The sequence below is a fragment of the Gasterosteus aculeatus genome, chromosome 21 (assembly GCF_964276395.1).
Source record: "Gasterosteus aculeatus chromosome 21, fGasAcu3.hap1.1, whole genome shotgun sequence".
NCBI classification, from domain to species: domain Eukaryota; kingdom Metazoa; phylum Chordata; class Actinopteri; order Perciformes; family Gasterosteidae; genus Gasterosteus; species Gasterosteus aculeatus.
In genome coordinates this window covers 2428938-2445296 of record NC_135708.1, presented here as the reverse complement: position 1 = coordinate 2445296, position 16359 = coordinate 2428938, and the positions used below count along the sequence as shown (strand labels likewise).

The 16359-nt window shown below is 44.9% G+C and overlaps 2 protein-coding genes and 1 long non-coding RNA gene across 3 annotated transcripts in view; 1 reads left to right on the top strand and 2 right to left on the bottom strand.

Annotated features, from left to right (window-relative positions):
• LOC144390310 (dual specificity calcium/calmodulin-dependent 3',5'-cyclic nucleotide phosphodiesterase 1C-like) overlaps nt 1-16359 on the top strand; it is a 442515-nt gene that overhangs the window by 185329 nt on the left and 240827 nt on the right. The window lies entirely within an intron of this gene.
• LOC120813551 (protein NLRC3-like) overlaps nt 1-16359 on the bottom strand; it is a 238354-nt gene that overhangs the window by 141536 nt on the left and 80459 nt on the right. The gene's annotated exons all lie outside the window — the stretch shown is intronic.
• LOC144390352 (uncharacterized) lies at nt 3243-16248 on the bottom strand. Its single transcript, XR_013454378.1, has 2 exons — nt 15923-16248; nt 3243-4667 (listed from the first exon to the last, which is right to left on the bottom strand). It is a non-coding gene; the product is annotated as an uncharacterized LOC144390352 (long non-coding RNA).

Sequence of the window (16359 nt, the reverse complement as noted above, 5' to 3'; positions counted from 1 at the left end):
ATTCAAAATAAAAGTCCAACTCAATGAAACCTGAGATTAAATTTATACAATACGGCGTAAACACTTCCACAGGAGAGAGAAGAGGAAACCCCCAAAACCCAATCATCTTAAGGTAAAATCCCTAAAGTCATAAAGCCAATTAAGAAAGTAAAAGTCTAAGCCTGTAATGATAATCGATCAGGAATTAAATCCGTATATGTTTAAACGTTGAATACCATTCAAACGTTAACTAGTAGTGATGCTGTAACCTTAACTCAAAGCATGATGCAATAATAACTACCTTAGATCAAATCAACATAAGGGCGCCTGGGGAGCAGTTAGGGGTTTGGCCGTCTTGCTTAGGGACGTTTTGACTTGGGATTTGAACCACCAACCCTGCGGTTTGCAGCACACCCTCTGTACTCCATGTGCCACGGTCACAATGATGGAAATCACAACAAACTCTGATTTTAAAATGTAAGTTGTATCTTTTACCTTCACTCTGTATATCAGTGTTGAACTAAAGAGAAAATGAAACTGTTCTCTCTCCCTTTGACTCTACATCATGTTCTTACTCCTCCAAACCATATGAGGCTGTTAACAGCTGATGATCTAACAGTTTTTCCCCACAGAGGAAGTAACTCACTCTGAGCACATGGGAGGTAGAAATGCTGTGCTGCTCAGGTCTTAACGTTACATTGTGGCTGTTCATGTGTTCAGTAATTATATGACATAAATGACTATTGTGTTTGATTGATATTACAACTGTTTTATTAAACATTCTAATTGTAGCGGCCATTTGTCCTTGTTACCAACACATCTTTGAATCAAAGGGTCACTGCTGCACCTAGTTTTTGTTTTCTGTCACGCAGTAAGAAAGCGGATTGTCTGGCCGATCTTTTCCTTTGTTTCGCCTTTATTCCACAGGATCCACAACACATACGATACAACTTGTCTGCCTTCCTATGCAGTGCTCTGTCTCACTGTCTCACTGCTAAACACTATTAGTCACCCAGGTGCATGCTGGTCCCACCTGGCTGTGCCCCTAAGTAACCTCCAGGTGCGCACAGCATCAGCCAATTAGTGATCCAATTACCCAAACAATTAATCCAACTATATTCAAGAATAAGTAACTAAATAATAGCTCCCACATCAAGCTGACGATAAACCTGAATGAGCATTAGTGCAGTGGTCCTGCTGTGCGCCTGGCTTACTACTCACAATTACTTGAATCATTTCTGTCATAGGAATTGCATGTATTATACATTGTTCATTCTGTACACATGGCATCCATTGTAGTCTGTCCATCCCGGGAGTGGGATCCCTCCTCTGACGTTCTCCCTAAGGTTTCTTCCCTTTTTTTCCCTCTTGTAAGGGTTTTTTCATTTTTTGGGGAGTTTTTCCTGTGCCGATGGTGGGTTTTGGGGCAGAGGATGTCGTATGTGTACAGACTGTAAAGCCCTCTGAGGCAAATTTGTAATTTGCGATTCTGGGCTATACAAAATAAAATGACTTGACTTGACTTGACATTAATGCAACATCCTGAAATGAAAATAGATGAACACTAACAATCAGATGCATCTACTCAATTCACATGTGGCCCCCTGGACATGTCTTCATTTAGTGTGTAACACTCACTAAATGACTTCAGCTTTGGAGTCACATTCTAATACTTTCTTCTGCATGACAACAGGAACTTGTTCTTTGCTCCTAAAAAGCCCAGAAATATCTTATGGAGATAAATATTGAAGGTCACCCAAACTCTGTTATATACATACATATGACACAAATACATATGAAGTGTGCATTAGTGTCACGGAAGTCCAAATATAATATGTAACACTGTCCCATGTGAGCTTGTTTTGAGCATTAATCAGTCAGTAGCATTTATTCATAGAGAGATTGATCCCGATCGTCCTCTCATTGAATCATCTTCATGAATCCATTTCACTGACGACACAAATTAGAAGCATTCACCTCAAAAAGAGAAGCATCCGGAAGCTTCCCATCAGGGAGCCAGGAAGTAGTCGGTGACGGTCCTCATGCGTTTGTGCGTGAGGAGGTCAAGCCGAGCCATGAAACCTGGAGAAACGTCCACATAGAATCACCTTGGACCTTCATATCAGCCCTGGACATGGCTGGAGATCAAAGTGACTGTAAATGACCACTAGCAGTGTTCTTTTATTTTGATGATCCTGTTTCCTACTTCGATTTTATGTAACTTTTATTTTGACATCATGTTATCCGCTCACGTGATTAATCGCCCGCGCTCGTGCTCACATCTGTTTAATAGAAGACACGAGAAGCTAGCTAGCAACTTAATACATTAAGCTAATGGCGGCGGACTTCCCTGGATTACCACTTTTTAGCACCCTTTGATATGCGGAGCGAGGTATGTGGTTCATTTGTAATTGTATTTCATGAAAATTCATTTTATATAATGACTGTTGCCTGCTATGCGGTTATCCATGTATGCTAAAGTGCATTTGTCAAAGGATTATTTTGTATCTGGCTAAATTGCCTTTGTTATTTCCCTTTTTAGTTTTCACGGTGTTGATGTTGGTGCTATGCACACTCATCTGAATTAAAGTACACCCGTCTGGAAAAACTCCCAAGCCTGTTTATTCCAAGTTGAAGGGATGCTACAGTGACCTACGATGAGTTTGACACACCTGCTTTAGAGCAGAATGAGGATGTACTTTATTGTAATCATTTCTTTCAGCTACAATAACCATGTTATTAAGAGATGGAAAGTTAAAGCCGTTCCTCTTTCTGTCCACGCTGCACAACGCGTGTTTTATTGCATTTAGTAGCAATGCTGCTGCTGTTTGTCTTTTATTTTGGCGGGAAATCCCATTTAACACTTTCAATACTCCACTTTGTGAGGAGATAAACTCCACCCTGTTATCAAATGTGTGCTTGTGCTTTGTGTGTTTTTGTTGGTGACTTAAGTGTGATATTTGGTGCAGAATGAAAGCTTCAAGTTGCACCTGAAGTAGCGAGCTCAGTAGTTTGTGTTGTTGTGAGACGGCTCTGCGTGAAGGTTAATAAGGTTAATAAAGCAACTTATTCATTACTCATTTCTTTATTTACTCACTTCCTTCTTCAACATGCTGCACCACCAATGTTTCCTCTGTGCTATTGACACAGCAACAGGGCTGTAGAATAAATACAGATATTATGGAGGAAATAGTACAAAAGTCAATAGTACAGCATCTTTAAAAAGGATCAGAGTATTTCATGTCAAAAGAAATAATACAGCGTGTTGAAAGCATCTTTATTTGATGGCCTGTTTAAACATGTACAGTTGTTTCCAATAAAAGTCATTTATTAACATTAGAGCCAAACAATTCTATTTCTGTTAAAGTAACACATGGAGTAAATGTTGTAAATGACATTATAGGGAATAAAAACACAAGTAACGCATATTCAATATTTCCTTGAGAGGTTTGCTGAACCATTAAAAAGCTTCTTGTTCAAAACAAACCTGATTATGTGAAATTAGATTTGATTTCACTCAACAGATTTAGAAAGATTTGAAGTTAAAATGGGCTCAAAAAGAATTACACGTTCATATTTTCCTTCTTCACCTTGTTTTTATTATTGCTGATGAAGCGCACACACACATGAGGACACATTTGTCTCATATGGGGGGACAGATGAAAGAGCGTCTTATAAAATGTCTTCTTGAACACATAAAGATGAAGATTAAAGCCTAATTAGGAGCCAATATCTAAATGATCATCTATTGATTGAAGGAGCACAGCAGCATTAAGCTGAGCTCTTTCACACTTCCATCTGAGTCCCAGAGAGCTGTGGACCCCCCAGAGTCCAGACCAGCTCAGGTACCCCTCACCTGCTCCACCTGCATCTACACCCACATGAACCACCATCAGCTGTACAGACTGAACTATGTGGTGAGCAGAGAGGAAGGTTCTCCACCAGGAGGAGACTCTCCCTCCTGAAGAGGACACAGAGACACTGAGGAACCAGAACCAGACCAGAACAAGAACCCAGGATAAAGAGGTTCAGTTAATGTGGTGCTGAAGGTGTGGAGGTGGATCAGTGTGTCAGAGGAGACTCTGTAGAAGGACAGAGAGCCAGCAGGACAGTCCACATACACTGCTACTCTACCAGAGGAGGAGGAGGAGGAGGAGGTGATGAATGTTACTGTCTTATTATGACAGACATAGTAACCTCCATCATAGCACATCAGACTCCAGGACTGATCATTGTATCCAAACAAACAGTCACTGTCTCCTTTCCTCCTGATTCCTCTGTAACTCACTGATACATAAACGTTTCCTCTCCACTCGACCTCCCAGTAACAGCGACCAGTCAGACCAGTTCTACACAGCAGCTGAGGCCGGTAGTCAAATCTGTCTGGATGATCAGGATGTGACTGATCCTCCTCCACACATGTCACCTTCCTGTTGTTGTCAGACAGTTTGAGTTGTGTGTTTACTGTGTTTGTGTCGATTGTGAGTTCACAGGAATCTGATGAGAGAACAAGACACAATACAGCTGCAGTTATTAATCATGTGTTCATCTACTGACACGTTGATGATGACATCACAGAGGTGAATGAGTGATGTCACAGTGTGAAGATGGTTGAATCTTCATGAATCAAAGCACACTTACACTTCCTCAGACCTGGTCTCAACCATCGGACTCCATCAGGCTCCACCCTGAAAGGAGGAGGGGGGTCAGAGCAGCATGGAGACATGGACATTACATCACTCTCACACACAGCTTTGTCCTTCATGTCCACATGGAGCACCTCTTCTTCTTCTACCACTACTTACAGACGACCACAGACTGTCAGTCAGGCGTCACACAGCGACGAGGTGCTGGAATATATTCATGAAGAAGATGAATGGATAACAAATAAGAAATGGACCTGTCACTGTACTTTCACCAGATGTGAATTCAAACGGGAGAAATGACGTCATGCTACAGATCAAGCTTCATGGGACGTGTGCAAAGGAACATTCACATTAAACTGTTTCATAAAGATAAAGCAGATACAGACCATTCAGTATTCACACAATGTGCATGTTTCCATGTTGTCCCCATTTGTGGACAATGTCTCTCCCTGTGGTTCGCTGGAGTCCCAAAACTTTACAAATGGCTTTGTCACCTTTTCCACACTGATGGATCTCAATGACTTTGTTCCTCATTTGTTCCTGAATGTCTTTGGATCGCAGCCTGATGTCTCGCTTGTGAGGATCTTGTGGTCTACTTCACTTTGTCAGGCAGCTCCTATTTAAGTGATTTCTAGATTGAGAACGGCTGTGGCTGGAGAAATGGAACTGGGCTTTCCAAAGATGTGATGAACCTCACTTCATTTATGTTTTCATCACTTTTTCACACAGGGCCATTTAGGTTTGGATTCTTTTCTCCCCTTAATGATACAAACTGCATTTTGTGTTTACTTGTGTTATCTGTGTCTAATATTTACATTAGTTTGATGATCTGAAACATTTAAGTGTGACATGCAGGCATGAAAACGGGTCACGGGTGAAAAAGGTGAGACGGATGTTTCCCCTCTAGGGGTTTTCAGCTGGTTTTGTCCCAGGGACCAACATTCTGAATGGAAAGTCACTGCGGCCTGTAACCTGGACCTCAAGTTCATAAGAAGAGATTGCGCCAAAGGATCGATCTCTTTCTCCTGACTTCCCGTTAGTGACAGATCGAGACAACACAACGTTGTTCTGTTTCTTTTCTTTCCCTCCAATTCCCAAGTTTCAGTCTTAATCTCGCTGGACGAACTCAAGACTCGCGCTCCACTACGTCCCGCTTCCTTTTCCCTTTTGATTTCATTCCTGTTGACTCCAGAGGAGCGGAGAGACAGCTGCTCTCTGACCCCCCGCCGCCTCTGTTCCCAACGAGAAGTTCGGACCCCACGGCCGAAATCGCCTTCATCCACTGAGTTTCCCTACGCGGAGCTCAACTGTCCTCAGTCAGCTGGAAGCTGATGACCAACGCCCATCAAACAGTAACACTGGTTTTCTGGGCAGACTAATTTAACGTGTTGATATGAACTTGATGTTTATTTGATTTGTTCAGTCATAACGTGGTACGATAGAGTCCGGATCAACGAATCCGCTACCTTGGATTTATGTTTGAATGTGTACCTGCAAATGTCGTAATGTCCCCTGTTGATCTGATGCTGTGATACGTTTGCTGTAAGAGAGTGAAAGCGCCGACTGTGTTACGCTGTTGAATGATTTCATGGTCAGAATAGTTCCTTATTTTCTTTTCTTTTCCCGGGTCTCCGCCGTGAGATCCGTTTGCCTGTGGTTTCATTTCGTATCGCCAGCCACATCGTTGGTTCTGTAACTGCACACACATGGATCCGACCATCCTGATTCACGTTGCTGATCTACGTTCCGCTGGTCGCGGGACAGAATCTCCTCGCGCCGCGTCTAAGTATCCCCCCCCTCCTTCGTCCAAGCCGTAGTCCCTAGCAACAGATGGCGTTGCCATAGCAGTGCAACTGTCGTCTTCCTTGTTGCTTTAATACAGGGGTGTCCAAAGTACGGCCCGCGGGCCAACTGCGGCCCGGGATCCATTTTTTATTGGCCCAGCAAATTATAAAAATAGAATGGAATGTGGCCCACACATGAAACTTGCCTTTGACTGTATTGTAGTTCTTAGTTTGACCAGTAGGTGGAGCTACTCACTAGCTGCAGTCCTAATGCAGCTTTTCCACAAAAAAAATGTTTCAAATAAAAAATTTCCGCGAAGAACAAAATGGCAGAACCAAAGAAACGTAAGATAGCAAGTGAATGCAGAACATTTAAAACACGGTGGGAAAATGAATATTTCTTCCCTGCTAACAACACACAAGAAAACGCTACAATAGCTAGCTATGAGGTAGCTCAACTCATAGCGCGCCGCGGGAAAGCTTTCTCAGGCGGTGACTTGGTTAAACAGTGCCTCATTACAGTCACTGGAATAATGTGCCTGGAAAAGATGCAGGAATTCAACAACGTGAGCATGTCCACAAACACAATTGTGCGTTGAATGGAAGACTTGTCAGCTAACATACAGAATCAAGTGTCACATAAAGCTTGTGCTTTTGACTTTTACTCCATTGCATGTGATGAAAGATGCAACAGACGCCGCACAACTGTTCATTTCTTTGTGGGGAGTTGACGATGACTTTTGCATCACGGAGGAGCTGCTTGATCTTCGGAGTCTAAAGGGCACAACAACGGGTGAGGACATTTTTGAAGCCGCGTCAGGTGCAATTGAGAAGATGGAACTTAAATGGGACGAGCTGTGTGGAGTTGCAACGGACGGGGCTCCCGCTATGACAGGCGAGCCCAAAGGAATGGCATCTATGGTGTGCGCCAAGGTGCCAGAGAGGGGAGGCGAGGCTGTAAAATTGCACTGTATCATCCACCAAGAAGCTCTCTGTGCCAAGACAGTCCAGCTTGGCGATGTGATGACCACAGTTGTGAAAACTGTCAACATAATTCGAGCACGAGGGCTCTACCACAGAGAACTAAGCTTTCCTATCTGATGTCGATGCTGAATACGGGGACGTACTCTATCATTGTGACGTGCGCTGGCTTAGTCGCGGCTCCGTGCTGAAGCGGTTTTATTCCCTTATTGCCTTTCTAGTTGATCTTACTGCTCATCTGAACTCACTGAACAAGAGCCTACAAGGCAAAGACCAGCTTGTACCTCAACTTTCTGTGCGAAGCTTCGTCTTTTTGAGACACAACTACGCAACTTCAACCTTGCGCACTTCCCTACGCTGTCCGAAATCAAACGTGCTCATCCAAAGGCCGACCTCTCTGCTAAAAAGGGGAAATATGTTTCTGTGATCACAACTCTTATGACACAATTCAATCAGCGCTTCCAAGATGTTTCTGTCATTGAGAAAGAAATCAAGCTGTTCTCAACTCCCTTCCTGCTGGATGCAGAAGAAGTGAAAGAGAGTCTGCAATTAGAACTCATCGAGATGCCGCTCCTCTCCCTACCCGACTTCTACCGGAGCTTGGAAAAGGCCAAGTTTCCTCTGATGCGACGCCACGCAAAAAGAATGACCAGTCTGTTTGGCACAACATACATATGCGAGCAAACATTTTCTCTGTTAACTCTGAACAAAAGCAGATTGAGAAGCAAAATGAGCGACAGCCGTCTCTGTGATGTCCTTCACATCTCAACCAGCAAACTTACTCGTGACCTGCCAGCCGTCCTTCAGTCCAGAGCAGCATCACTGCTCCCATTAAGTGCAAAACTGTTCCCATTGTAGGCGAGTTCAAATATATTACACAGTATTCATGTGTTCAAAAGCCCAATTACTTAATAAATGCAGTCAATTAAAGTTGATAACATTTTCTAAAACACGTTAGCTGATGAATGATTTGCATAAGTAGGTTAAATAAAGCCTTCCCTCTTTATACAGGGCTGTGAAGGGGGTCCCCATCCTGACGAAGAAGCAATCTGAGGATGAGCTGCCAACCCTTTTGTAAAAAAAAAGAAAACCCATTAATGGAGAGATGTGATTTATGCAGTTTTTTCTTTAAGTTAATTCAATTATCAAGCTTAATTGACCTACATTTGATTGATTGATTTGTATTACTGTTAATACACTAGAGGTGATATACCTTAACTTTAGTGAGCGGCTCAACCTTTCGCATATTTTTCTGTCTGTGGCCCTCAGTGAAAAAAGTTTGGACCCCCCTGCTTTAATACGTGGAACACTTCCTGCATTTCGCTCTCGCTCGCCCCTCGCGTCCAGTAGTCGTATTACACTGTTTAACGTTCCCGTCTTCCTCGGTGGTTTGATTTAACGGTCTCACTTCCGCCCCGCTGCTCTCGCTCGCCCCCTAGTGTGATAACCGGCACTCCGCTTGTTGTTACGCAACCGCACCGCCGTCCTTCTCTGCACCCCCCTCGTCTCCCCCCCTCTCTCTCTCACCCCCTCTGTGCTCACACACACACACACACACACACACACACACACACACACACTGATTGCTTGTTTAGTGAGTAGGTTTAAAATAAGTGTTATGGGGATTGCTGGTTGCAGTTATAGGTGATCTTGATCGGTGTTTCTGTGAGTTAATAAACCCTGTTATTAGGGATGCACCGATCCACATTTTTTTACTTCCGATCCCGATACCTAAATTTGGATATCGGCCGATACAGATAATATTCCGATACCAGAGCTGTGTTTCAGAAAGAATTCTGAAAACAAATTTGAAACTAAGGGTTTCAGATTGATTGTTATGTCAATATTTATTTAATTTCATAAATGTCATATACTTGAGTCTTAAAAATTTAGTGTGCAAGTGCACACACACACATACACACTTGACACCAAGTCTCACTCACTCGTTCACAAAAATAATAAACAAGTAAACTGACTCTTGTATCATGAACAACATGTCAAATATCTGAAGAAAAGTGCAATAAAATAACTGTAAACATCTTACACACATACACACTTGACACAGTCTCACTCACTCATTCACACACGCAAACACACTTACTCTCTTTCTCACACACACACACGCACACACACACAAAATAAGTTTTAAAACAGTGTGCATCAGAACAGCACTTAAGATGACCTGGAATAAACTAAACACCAGAGTCTAACTATTCTTTAAAAGAAAACCTCAGAGTCAACTTTGAGACAAATGAATGTCTCAAAGTTGACTCTGAGGAAGTGATGTAGTGTTCAACAAATCTTACATCGGCAGGTTCTTCTTGAGGAAGATGAGCATTTCTGCTCTCTGCAGTTAGACGCTTCCTTTTTTCATCCACGATATTGGCTGCCGTGCTAAACAGTCTAGCCTCAGCGCTAGCCTGCTATCCTGCTAGCCTGCTAGCTGGCTGCAAACTGTGGAATGAATTCCTGAACGGATGCGCGGCTCAATGAGACAGTTATGAGACACGTTCAGGAAATCCGTTCCACAGTTTGCAGCCAGCTAGCAGACTAGCAGGCTAGCAGGCGGGGATCACCTTTGGAGTCATTTCAGCAGACGACGTTAAAGCGCAGACATGGCTCATTGATATCGGGAATCTCCAAAGGTTGAATCGGAAAATCCGATACCCGAATTTCTCTTCTATCGGGTCCCGATACCGATACTGGATCGGATCGGCCCCATCGGAACGGCCCCTACCTGTTATACTTTAAAGAACCGTTTTCCTGTGTTTACTTGTGCATTTATATCGTGGTGACCGTTGACATAAGTATCTTATGGACATTAATAGAATTATTAATAATCACTAAGTTAGTTCCTCATTTGCTAGTAACCTAATACGACCCCCTAGCCGCTCCCAACACTTCTCATCCAACCACAATCACATTCACTCCATCCGGATGGCAACATTTATCTGGATGTTTTTTTTTTGGTATGTTCTGTTCATCTCTTCTACAAGGCCACCAGACATCCAGGCGACCTGAAATCGGACTAAGTATCTCTTTCTTTAAACCAAGCTAGTCTGCTAAATTTGCTGTTGATTCTAGTGTCTTAAGTTAATTTGATTGCTGATTTGCTTTAGTTTTTTGTCGTCTCACGACCAGTTCTCTTTGTTTGAAGTTATCTTGGTTGCTAGTTTGCTCAAGCTCTTTCAGTCTTTTAGTGCCAGTTTGTGTTCTAGATTCTACTATTAAGTTAACTGCCAGTGTGCCCTCCTAACTCTGCTAGGTTTTGACCTGATCTAAGTCTGTCTTGCCTTGTTTTCTGAAGCAAATAAGACTTGTATCCTTAAACTCTCATTTTGTCAAAAGACCACATGGTGTTTGTTCACTGATTAGGGTGTCAAGCTATTGGTGCTTTGCATTTTGAGGAGTTTCTGTCGAGGCCAATCGACCTTTTGTCTCCTAAACGACGGGGGAGCGGCCAGCGCAGCCGTTCAGAGGTTAAATTCCCCTTCCCAGACCTGAACTAGCCAGTGTGCATCTCTTCTACAAGGCCACCAGACATCCAGGCGACCTGAAATCGGACTAAGTATCTCTTTCTTTAAACCAAGCTAGTCTGCTAAATTTGCTGTTGATTCTAGTGTCTTAAGTTAATTTGATTGCTGATTTGCTTTAGTTTTTTGTCGTCTCACGACCAGTTCTCTTTGTTTGAAGTTATCTTGGTTGCTAGTTTGCTCAAGCTCTTTCAGTCTTTTAGTGCCAGTTTGTGTTCTAGATTCTACTATTAAGTTAACTGCCAGTGTGCCCTCCTAACTCTGCTAGGTTTTGACCTGATCTAAGTCTGTCTTGCCTTGTTTTCTGAAGCAAATAAGACTTGTATCCTTAAACTCTCATTTTGTCAAAAGACCACATGGTGTTTGTTCACTGATTAGGGTGTCAAGCTATTGGTGCTTTGCATTTTGAGGAGTTTCTGTCGAGGCCAATCGACCTTTTGTCTCCTAAACGACGGGGGAGCGGCCAGCGCAGCCGTTCAGAGGTTAAATTCCCCTTCCCAGACCTGAACTAGCCAGTGTGCATCTCTTCTACAAGGCCACCAGACATCCAGGCGACCTGAAATCGGACTAAGTATCTCTTTCTTTAAACCAAGCTAGTCTGCTAAATTTGCTGTTGATTCTAGTGTCTTAAGTCAATTTGATTGCTGATTTGCTTTAGTTTTTTGTCGTCTCACGACCAGTTCTCTTTGTTTGAAGTTATCTTGGTTGCTAGTTTACTCAAGCTCTTTCAGTCTTTTAGTGCCAGTTTGTGTTCTAGATTCTACTATTAAGTTAACTGCCAGTGTGCCCTCCTAACTCTGCTAGGTTTTGACCTGATCTAAGTCTGTCTTGCCTTGTTTTCTGAAGCAAATAAGACTTGTATCCTTAAACTCTCATTTTGTCAAAAGACCACATGGTGTTTGTTCACTGATTAGGGTGTCAAGCTATTGGTGCTTTGCATTTTGAGGAGTTTCTGTCGAGGCCAATCGACCTTTTGTCTCCTAAACGACGGGGGAGCGGCCAGCGGAGCCGCAGCCGACTTCCACTAACGAGGGAGTATTTAGCTAGAAATCGTGGGAAGCGTTAGCTTCAGCTTATCCTCGCAGCACGAAGACGAGCAGAACAAAGACAAGGGAGTCTTTCGTGGCAGTCTTCGGGGCGGCTGAATGCGGCGCCTTCTTCTGCTATTTTTAATAATGTGTTTGACCCCTTCACCCGTGCCTGTTCGAATCTCTTCCCGCAGATACTACAGGCCTCGGGCTCGATCTGCTCTCTATCGTAACCTCTCCTCTCTCTCCTATCCCACCCGCTCCTCACACGTCCAGCACCTCGTCACAGGAGGTCTCTGGAACTGCCAGTCAGCGACTCGCAAGGCTGACTTCATCTCCGGCTTTGCTATCCAGCAGTCACTCGACTTCCTCGCTCTGACCGAGACCTGGATCACACCCGAGAACACATCCACCCCAGCCGCTCTCTCCTCCGCCTTCTCCTTCAGCCACACTCCCAGGCCCACTGGTAGGGGTGGTGGCACAGGTCTACTCATTTCACCCAAATGGAGCTTTTCTCTCTACCCTCTACCACCAGCCACCCCATTGTCCTTTGAATTCCATGCTGTAACAATCACTCACCCGGTACAATTAACCATCATTGTCCTCTACCGTCCGCCAGGCTCCTTAGGTCATTTTTTGGAAGAATTGGACATTCTCCTGTCTAATTTCCCCGAAAATGGTCCTCCGGTCATCCTCCTGGGTGACTTCAACATCCAGACAGAGAAGTCATCTGACCTCTTACACCTACTTTCTTCCTTCGCTCTGTCACGCACTCCCTCTCCTCCTACTCACAAAGCCGGCAATCACCTTGACTACATCTTTACTAGAAACTGCTCTACCACTAACCTCTCTGTAACTCCACTTCATGTGTCTGATCACTTCTTCATCTCTTACTCCCTTCCACTCTCTATAACTAACAAACCTCCTTCATTGACTAACTCTATACCGGCTCGTCGCAATATTCGCTCCCTCTCTCCCTCCTCGCTGGCATCCTCTGTTCTATCAGCTCTCCCTTCAACTGACTCCTTCTCACTCTTGCATCCGAACGCTGCTGCAGAGACTCTCCTCTCATTTCTTTCCTCCTCTCTAGACTCTCTCTGCCCTCTTACGACACGACGGACTGGCAAATCCCCTCCGGCTCCGTGGCTGTCTCAACCGGTCCGTGCCATGAGAGCCACCATGCGAGCGTCGGAAAGGAGATGGCGTAAATATAAACGACCTGACGACCTGCTTGAATTTCAATCTCTCCTCTCCTCGTTCTCTGCCTCTATCTCTGCTGCCAAAAGCTCTTTCTACCAGTCCAAAATCGAATCCTCATTCTCTAACCCCAAAAAACTCTTCTCGATCTTCTCCAATCTCCTCGAACCCCCTACCCCTCCTCCCCCCTCCACCCTTCTTCCGGGAGACTTTGTCAACTACTTCACCAAGAAAATAGCTGACATACGCTCCTCCTTCTCAAACCCACCACCTACTTCTCGCGTCCCACCGACCTCACCTCTTTCGCCCTCACTTCCCTCTTTCACCGCCCTCTCTCCTAACCAAATTCTTACCCTAGTAACCTCTGCCCGTCCGACCACCTGCCCTCTTGACCCCATTCCATCACATCTTCTACAATCTATCGCACCTGACCTTCTTCCGTTCCTTACCTTTCTCATCAACAACGCTCTGTTATCTGGCTGTTTTCCCAATTCTCTGAAGGAGGCAAGAGTCAACCCTCTCCTGAAGAAACCCACCCTCAACCCTTCTGAAGAAAACAACTACAGACCGGTCTCTCTTCTTCCCTTCTTGTCCAAAACCCTTGAACGTGCTATCTTTAATCAACTCTCCTCTTATCTCCACTGTAACAACCTCCTTGACCCCCACCAGTCAGGTTTCAAGGCAGGCCACTCTACAGAGACTGCTCTCCTTGCTGTCTCTGAGCAACTCCACACTGCTAGAGCCGCCTCTCTCTCCTCTGTCCTCATCCTTCTGGACCTCTCTGCTGCATTTGACACGGTCAACCACCAGATCCTTATTTCCTCCCTTCAAGAACTCGGTGTCACAGGCTCTGCTCTCTCCCTTCTCTCGTCCTACCTCGATGGCCGCACCTACCGGGTAACCTGGCGAGGATCTGTGTCGGAACCGTGTCCTCTTACTACTGGAGTTCCTCAGGGTTCCGTGCTGGGTCCCCTCCTGTTTTCGCTTTACACCAACTCTCTTGGCGCTGTCATTCGCTCGCATGGCTTCTCTTACCACAGCTATGCCGATGACACCCAACTAATTCTCTCCTTCCCTCGCTCGGACACCCAGGTGGCGGCTCGGATCTCTGCCTGTCTAACTGACATCTCTCAGTGGATGTCCGCCCACCATCTGAAAATCAACCCCGACAAGACTGAACTACTTCTCTTTCCCGGAAAAGATTCGCTTACCCAGGACCTGACAGTCAACTTTGGAAACTCTGTGCTAACGCCCACTTCGACTGCTAAGAACCTCGGCGTCACACTCGACAACCAACTCTCCCTGACTCCCAACATCACTGCGACAACGCGATCCTGTAGATACACGCTCTACAACATCAGGAGAATACGTCCCCTTCTCACTCAGAAGGCAGCGCAGGTACTGATTCAGGCTCTTGTCATCTCCCGCCTGGACTACTGCAACTCCCTCCTGGCAGGTCTCCCTGCCACCGCCATTCGACCTCTGCAGCTCATTCAGAATGCAGCAGCTCGACTGGTCTTCAACCTTCCGAAATTCTCCCACACTACTCCACTCCTCCGCTCTCTTCACTGGCTACCGGTGGCCGCCCGCATCCAGTTCAAAACACTGGTGCTCACGTACCATGCTGTGAATGGATCGGGTCCAGCTTACATCCAGGACATGGTCAAACCCTACATCCCACCCCGCACTCTCCGCTCTGCATCTGCAAAACTACTCGTCCCTCCCTCACTGAGAGCAAAACACTCGACTAGGTCTCGACTCTTCGCTGTCCTTGCGCCGAAATGGTGGAACGCGCTCTCTGAAGACATCAGGACCGCAGAGAGCCTTCACATCTTCCGCCGCAAACTAAAGACACACCTCTTCAGACTCTACCTCGACTAAAGACTAACAAATTGCAGCACTTAAATTGTACTTGTGACGTCACTCATCTATAGCAAATTGTAAATTCGCTTATTTGAGGAAATTGCACTTTCTTGTTTCTTGTTCTCCTGAGTTTGTACCCTATGGTTGAATGCACTTATTGTACGTCGCTTTGGATAAAAGCGTCAGCTAAATGACATGTAATGTAATGTAATGTAATGTAATCTCTACGATATAGTTGATACTAATTCCAGGTCCACCATCAGCTGTTGGTTCTTCACTGAGCGTCTGTGGGCGACTGTCACCTGTAGCTTCAACAAGTCCACTCTTATCATCCAGGGAACCGTCTCTCAGTGCAAAGCACCAAAAGCAGGTGAAGCTGAACTCCTTTAAAACACCAAACGTTCCTCCTGTGATGATCCATCAAGACGCTTTGAACAGATTGTTTCTCTGACTGTTTGTCTCTTAATAATAATGTCTGGACTAAAGGACAAACACACACTGGAGGCAGGGGACCAGCATCTAAACATCCAAGTGTTGTTTGAGTTGTTAAGAGCCCACAAACCTGCAGCGTGACCACGTTGACTCATATCCACCCACCATGATGCCGTCAACGTGTCAGGAGACACCGTCCTCTCTTATAACGTGGAGACAAGACAAAGCTCCAGAGAAACAAGGCTTTCATCACCTTCCTGCCTGTTCAGGCTCATCCTGGCTACTGTTCCACTACTACTACTTCTGTCTGTGTTGATGGTCTCATGTGGGACACAAACAGTTTGATGAGTCTCTGGTAGTTTGAGGTCAGCTTGGTGTGTCAGGGTCTTATTAACCAGGCTAACAGTGGGACAGAGAAAAGGTTTCCAGCTCTACCTCCTCTACCAGACTGATGGTCTGTGGCTGCAGCCTCTTCATACCTGAGAGTCTCCAGTCTCCAGTGAGGATCCTCCAGACCAGCAGACAGCAGCTTCACTCCTGAGTCTCCTGGATGATTGTAGCTCAGGTCCAGCTCTCTCAGATGGGAGGGGTTGGAGCTCAGAGCTAAGGCCAGAGAAGCACAGCCTTCCTCTGTGATCAGACAGCCTGACAGCCTGCAGACACACAGAATAAGACACATGTCACATGATCTGAGGGAGCTGTGAGGACTGAAAGGTCACTGCAGTACTGAGATACTATCAGGTACAGAGGGGTCACATTAACATGGTTACTGACTGGTTTCCAGTCACAACTAAACACCCACTAATGTACATCAACAACCTGATAACCTTACTACTAACTATAATGTCAAATATTTACATTGTAACATTATATTGAAAATAAACACATTTTTATGGGAATATTTGGAAAATACATT